This window comes from Urocitellus parryii, chromosome 8 (assembly GCF_045843805.1).
Source record: "Urocitellus parryii isolate mUroPar1 chromosome 8, mUroPar1.hap1, whole genome shotgun sequence".
Classification (NCBI taxonomy): domain Eukaryota; kingdom Metazoa; phylum Chordata; class Mammalia; order Rodentia; family Sciuridae; genus Urocitellus; species Urocitellus parryii.
In genome coordinates, this window is record NC_135538.1 from 7,896,216 (window position 1) to 7,902,302 (window position 6,087).

Below are 6,087 nucleotides of genomic sequence, written 5' to 3' on the forward strand. Positions count from 1 at the left end.
TAGAATTGTTTGCTGTGAATTGATTATGTCTATTGCAGTGCCTAGCATTAGGGTTGTCGTTTTTTTGATTAAAAGAACCTGTAGAATGCAATTGTATCGAGTAATTTGAGTGAATAAAGCATTGAAAGGGGGAAAAAAAAGCTGACAGTCCTTTTTCCTAATTTCTCCCACTCTAGAAGGCCTGTCTCTGACTATACCCCATGAGAATCCCTACTTGAGCAACCCTTCACATCCTTATACTTTAAACATTCATTATCCTTTCCAGTTCTTTTTTTTTCTGTTTTTAGATACTTTTATTTCTTCAAATTTGTTATTTATCAGGAGTGACTGAAATAAAAAAAATATAATTGAGTCCCATCATTATTGTCATCATTATCATGGAAATGGCTTTAAGAGAAAAATGGTCAGATGAATATTATTGCTTCCCATTTTCAACCAGCAAATAGTTGCCATTGATCAACAGCCAAGAGTCTGTCCAAAATGCTTGAGGTATGTTATATAATACAACAAGCCTGTTCACAGGCAGGGAAAAACCTTAGAATAACTTATGTGAACTTCTCGATTTCATCGTACAAGACAAGTACAAAAGCACCACCCAGGCCTCTGAGAACACTGGACCATGCACCCTTGAAAAAAGCTTTGCCTCCTTCATCACGGGCACTTTTCCTCCAGCAGTCAATTGTGCCTGTGTACATGATGTCAGTTTCTTTGCGCTCTGACTGCGAAGAGTATCAAATGGATAGGAGGTCAACCCATAACGGCAGTGACAGACTGTGCCATCATGCAGCTGGTGGAGATATGAGTATTCTTGGGATCCTGAAGCATTCCCTTTTCGTGTCATAGATACCAAAGTAGGCTGAACAGTAGATGACAATACCCTTCACAGACACATTAAAGCCCTGGTACAGGCCCTTAATCTCATCAGATTTGTAGATCTTACCCAGGCAGTCATCGAGGCCTTGGAATTCCCTTTCATCTCCAGCTTTCCCCACATCGGCTGCTAGGCGGGCTTGGGCAAAATCAAGAGGGTACACAAAACACAAGGATGTGGCCCCTGTAGCACCATCTGATGCCAGGTTCCCTGCAAAGTAGCTCCAAAACTGGGTCCTCTTGTCCACACCACCCAGGAAGATCTGCTTGTATTTAACTTTGAAGGCAAAGTTGAGAGCCTGGGTGGGGAAGTATATGATGACATTGGCCAGGTTACCACGCCAGAAGGTCAGGATTGTCTGCTCCTTGGGAATAGGAACCACGCAGTCTCTAATGCCCTTGTGTTGCTTATCTGCAGTGATTTGCTTGCAGGCATGTTGTACCTGCAACAGCAGCTTGACCCGCTCGATGGGCACTAACCCAGTCTTGGAGATGGCTGCAGCCACTCCACCAGCCAGGAAGTCCTTGGCGAAGGACACAGCAGCATCTGTCATGTTGGAAGAGGAGGAGGAGGCAGGCGACTGAGGGACTAGACTAGATTAGCCAGACTCCCAGGCTCTCTTCAGCTCTTTATCAGTGGAAAATTCTTCTCATAGAATTGAGCTGAGCCACAACACTAGGGAAGAGGGAGAGTTTGTAGGTGGGTACCTGCCTGCCCACCTGCTTCCTCACAGAACAAGCCTGCCAAGTTCCGGATCCTGGGCAATACTCCACAGACTTGACCTGCGTGTTCAAAGCTAATTCTGTTTAGCTTCAAAGATGACAGATCAATCAAAGTCAATTCGCCAAAATGGGTTAAGCTTTCAATTCCAGCCAGTTCAGTAAATAGTTTTGAGAATTTAATATGTACCAGGCACCAACTAAGCACTAGCATCTTACAAATATCCCGTGGACATGAGTCATTCTTTTGAAATGTATAGATTTTATCCTACCTAACTATTCTTGATATTTTTACAAGGGAATGTTTTTCATTATATTTTATTTTTATTTTTTTTTGCTAGCATCTGGGAAAACTATTTAAATATTTTTCTCACTTGTGTTCACTTCATAGAAAACTTTTATTAATTCTGATTTTATTTTATTATTTTTTTTTAAAGAGAGAGAGAGAGAGAGAGAGAGAGAGAGAGAGAGAGAGAATTTTTTAATATTTATTTTTTAGTTTTCGGCAGACACAACATCTTTTGTTTTTTTGTATGTGGTGCTGAGGATCGAGCCCGGGCGGCACACATGCCAGGCGAGCGTGCTACCTCCTGAGCCACATCCCCAGCCCAATTCTGATTTTAAATATCAATTTCTAGGGCTGGGTCTGTGGCTAAGTGGTAGAGCGCTTGCCTAGCATGTGTGAGGCACTGGGTTTGATCCTCAGCACCACATAAAAATATAGAAGTAAAATAAAGTTATTGTGTCCATCTACAACTATAAAAATATCAATTTCCACTCTTTGTGGTATAGGATTATATCAGTTGAAGATTTTTTCTTTCACTTACAATGTTTATTTCTCCAAATAAAATTTATAAGCATTTCATAACTCTGGAAGTTTTGAATTCAAATTATATAAAGTCTCAAAAATTTATTTCCATTAGAACTAATTTGATTCATTTGAACACATAAGGGTACATATTTTGTGATGAGCTGTGTTCTTTGTAGAGGGCTGCAGTTGTTTAACATAATTCAATTTTATTTCCTTTCAGAAAAACATATATTCCAGCCGGTGAGCTACTTTTGGAAGTTATATTTATATAACAACGGGACTAAAAAAGTCTACAAACATTTTTCACTGAAAATTTCATGAGGTGACATATATGCATGTTTTCAGTCTTTGCCTTTCAATCTCCAAGAAGCTATTCCAGAAAGTTTAATCCTTGCGTGGGAGGATTAAATACGTTGGTCGTGGGCTTCCGGTCCAGGTCACAGGACTGGTCCCTGGGAGAAGAATGGGGAAAGGACTGGATCCTGGAAGGGCAAAAGAGGGTCTCTGGTCCAGGTCTTTCTGGGAAGAGTGGGAACTGTGGTCCAGAGATGATGTCCCCTGGAGGGGAGCCCTGGCCCTAGAGATGGAGGACAGAGGGGACTGCTACTGAATGATAATGGTGAGTTTCCAGATGTTTTGGACCTGGGGACCCAGTTGAAACAAGCATTTTTAGGACTCTTTATATGAGTAATTATTAGTCTTTATGTGAACAAGTGCCTCTCAGCCCCCAATCCACCCTTCATGGCCTGCTTTAAGTTGATGGAGATGGGCCGCTTGAGCACCTTCCCCCTGGGCTGCAATGCCAGATTATGGCAAAGGACAGGCATCGCCTCCTGGCTTCCCTGCGATTCTTTTATTTTCACCCAAGTGATTTATGTGTTTTTTAATTTATGTGTTTTTAGGATTTTTAATCCTACTGTGGCAGCCGATGGCATAGGAAAGGGACATTCAGTTGTGTGCCATTGGGTTTTTATCCCCACAGGCAGATTCCCAGTGAGTCAAGCAGCACCCAGTGGCTGGTTTCTTAGTCTTGGAGGGGGTGTCTCTTGCTTACTAGTTCCAGCTGCAGCTGCTGGCCTAAAGCTTGTTGACCAGCACCCAGTAGGAGGCTCCTAGCTTGCCAGTCCTGGCCCACATTGCTCTGCCCACCAACCTCTGCCTACCCCTGTGGACAGCTCTTGTTCAAGGCAACCGAGCACATCCCCCCACCACCTCCATCCCCCGGCCCCCAGTGGGCTGCAAAGACTTTTCCAATATATCTGAATCCCAGTCATGGGGAGGGTCCTCTCTTTTTCAAGTTTGTCCTTTTGTGAGTATTATCCTCCATCCCGTGATTATTCTTTAAAGTACTTTTTATCCCCATAGATTGAATCCTCTACTCTTGTAATTATCTCTCTATATTAAACCCTTCCTATTAAAATTAGCGTGTGTTTTCTCTGCCTCTTAATTATCATGACCAATACAAGATGATAGTACATAATGGATAGGAATTTTGAATTTGTTTCCTTCTATATTTTATTCCCTTGTTATTTGAAGCCTTAGTGTTCAGGAGCCAGGGAGCTCTGTGGTCCTGACCTTGGGAAGCTGAGATGCCCCTAGGGGAACAGAGTCCTGCAACCTGTGACAGATCTCTGAAGATTCACACACCTGCTAACATCTCTGGGGAGAATTGATAAGAACTGATGATGGAAAATTAGCCCTACATCTGGGTGAAGGGAATGCTGGGAAAACCGACTTGAATTTCATATCTATTCAGAGAGATGGGCAATTAAGCTCAATTAAAGAAAATAAATATAACATTTGCAGTGCTTCTGCTTCATAGCAGTTGTACTTTTCAGGTTTAATCAGTGACAAAAAATATAGTGATAAAAACTGATAATAACTGAGTAATGCTGTCACCTAAGTTTTATTATTTATAAATTAAATTGTCATGTTTTTGAAAACAATGGTACATATATCACTGTTTCTACTTATTTAATCTATAGACATGAGGATTTCTGGAACAAAGGTAATAAATATTCCATAACGCTCTGGGATCAGAGGCTCATAGCTCTCAGAGCTTGAAGTGGTTGCTATAATTATAAGAATGGAAAAAATCGGGAGAGTCAAGTGCTCATTACTACATAATATGGAAATGATGTCATCCTCTGAACTCTCTGAAGGGAAGATGCTGCCATCTGGCTTTCATTTGCAAAGTCTCCATCTCCACCCTGTGCTTTTCTGTCCTATTTTGATACAACCATTCTGCTGCTCTTCTTTTGCATTCAAACAAGAGCTGTTCCTGAGAGAAGGTGTTCTTCGGGAGGAGGAGTGCGGACCTGCCTGGGGTGGAGCACCCCGCCACCTGAGTCTTTCCTCTCTGCCCATCTGTCCGCCACTCTTCTTCATTTCCCCCGTTTCTTTGTTCTTTGGAACTAGGGGAAGCCTCTGATGGGCTGCCAGGCATGTTTTTCTGTTTCTACTCTTCGTATTTTAAGATTAATATCCTAGTATTTAAAAGACATGAGTATTTATAAATAACATCAAATTTATAAGAATAAACATGATGTAATTGCATTCATTTATAAATAAGCAAATATTTATAAAGAATATGGGTTATATATTATAATGAATATTTTTAAAGACATGAAGTAATAGTTAATATTTTTTGAACTCTATGTGTATTTTTTTTTTTTTTGTACCAGGGATTGAACCCAGGGACACTTACACAGAGCCACATCCCCAGCGCTTTCTTATATTTTATTAGATGGAGTTTCTTATATTTTATTAGATGGGCCCTACAACTTAGTGAGGCCCTAAGCAACTTGTCTCCCATGGTCATAAGTTGCTTAGGGCCTCACTAAGTTGTAGGGCTGGATTTGAACTGGTGATCCTCCTGCCTCAGCCTCCGGAGTTGCTGGGATTGTGCGAGGTGGCTATGCATCCTAATTTGGTCTCACAGCTCTGCTCTAGCACCAATCCAGAGAACTGAAATAGCAATAGGAAAAAAGGAAATGAAGAAAACAAATAACCACACTAGTTGTAGGAGCATTTCATTCAACAAAATTAGGAAATAAAAAATATCTTTCTAACTTTGATGTGACAAAGTAAAACGATGACACTGTTAGTGCTTCATTCCCCGGGCTGTTGTCCCCTTGCCCAGTCACGACCCTCACTGCCGTGAAAGCAGGCCTGTCTGCCTGGAGCAGAGCCCAGGAGAGGCTCCCTCATCTCCCCCAGCCCCGGAGACTGACTTGCCTGCCCTCGAGAGCTTGGTGTCAGGCTCAAGTGGAGAAGGAAGTTTATTATGGTACTGAAAAGATTTCCCTGGCCAAGTTCACGTTCAGATCCAGGTTCAAAGGAGCCAGGGCTTCTTCAGTGTGATTAAGGGGCAATTAGGCCTCCTGACAGCTCTTCTGGGTCCAGGGGACAACTCACCAACGGAGGCCTGGACAGGATGTCTCCTCCCACCCTCACCCTGGAGCCTGAGGTCTCTGGATTCCAAAGGTGCAGGATGATTAGGTGCAGGGTCCTTAAATCAGGACAAAGGGAGCGATTTCATAAAGAGGGAGAACAAGACAAAATCTGACCCATATTAGTTTCCTTAGTGCTTGATAGTTCTGTGTAATGACTTGGGGAAGCACTGGGCTCGCTGTACCTCAGAGCAGACATCTCCCTTGAGCACCCAGGTGCCGGAGCAGGATGGT

At 42.4% G+C, this 6,087-nt stretch overlaps 1 pseudogene; it reads right to left on the reverse strand.

The window, feature by feature from the left end:
- Positions 1–545: 545 nt before the first annotated feature.
- LOC113177446 (ADP/ATP translocase 2 pseudogene) lies at positions 546–1,424 on the reverse strand (annotated as a pseudogene).
- Between the last annotated feature and the right edge of the window lie 4,663 nt (positions 1,425–6,087).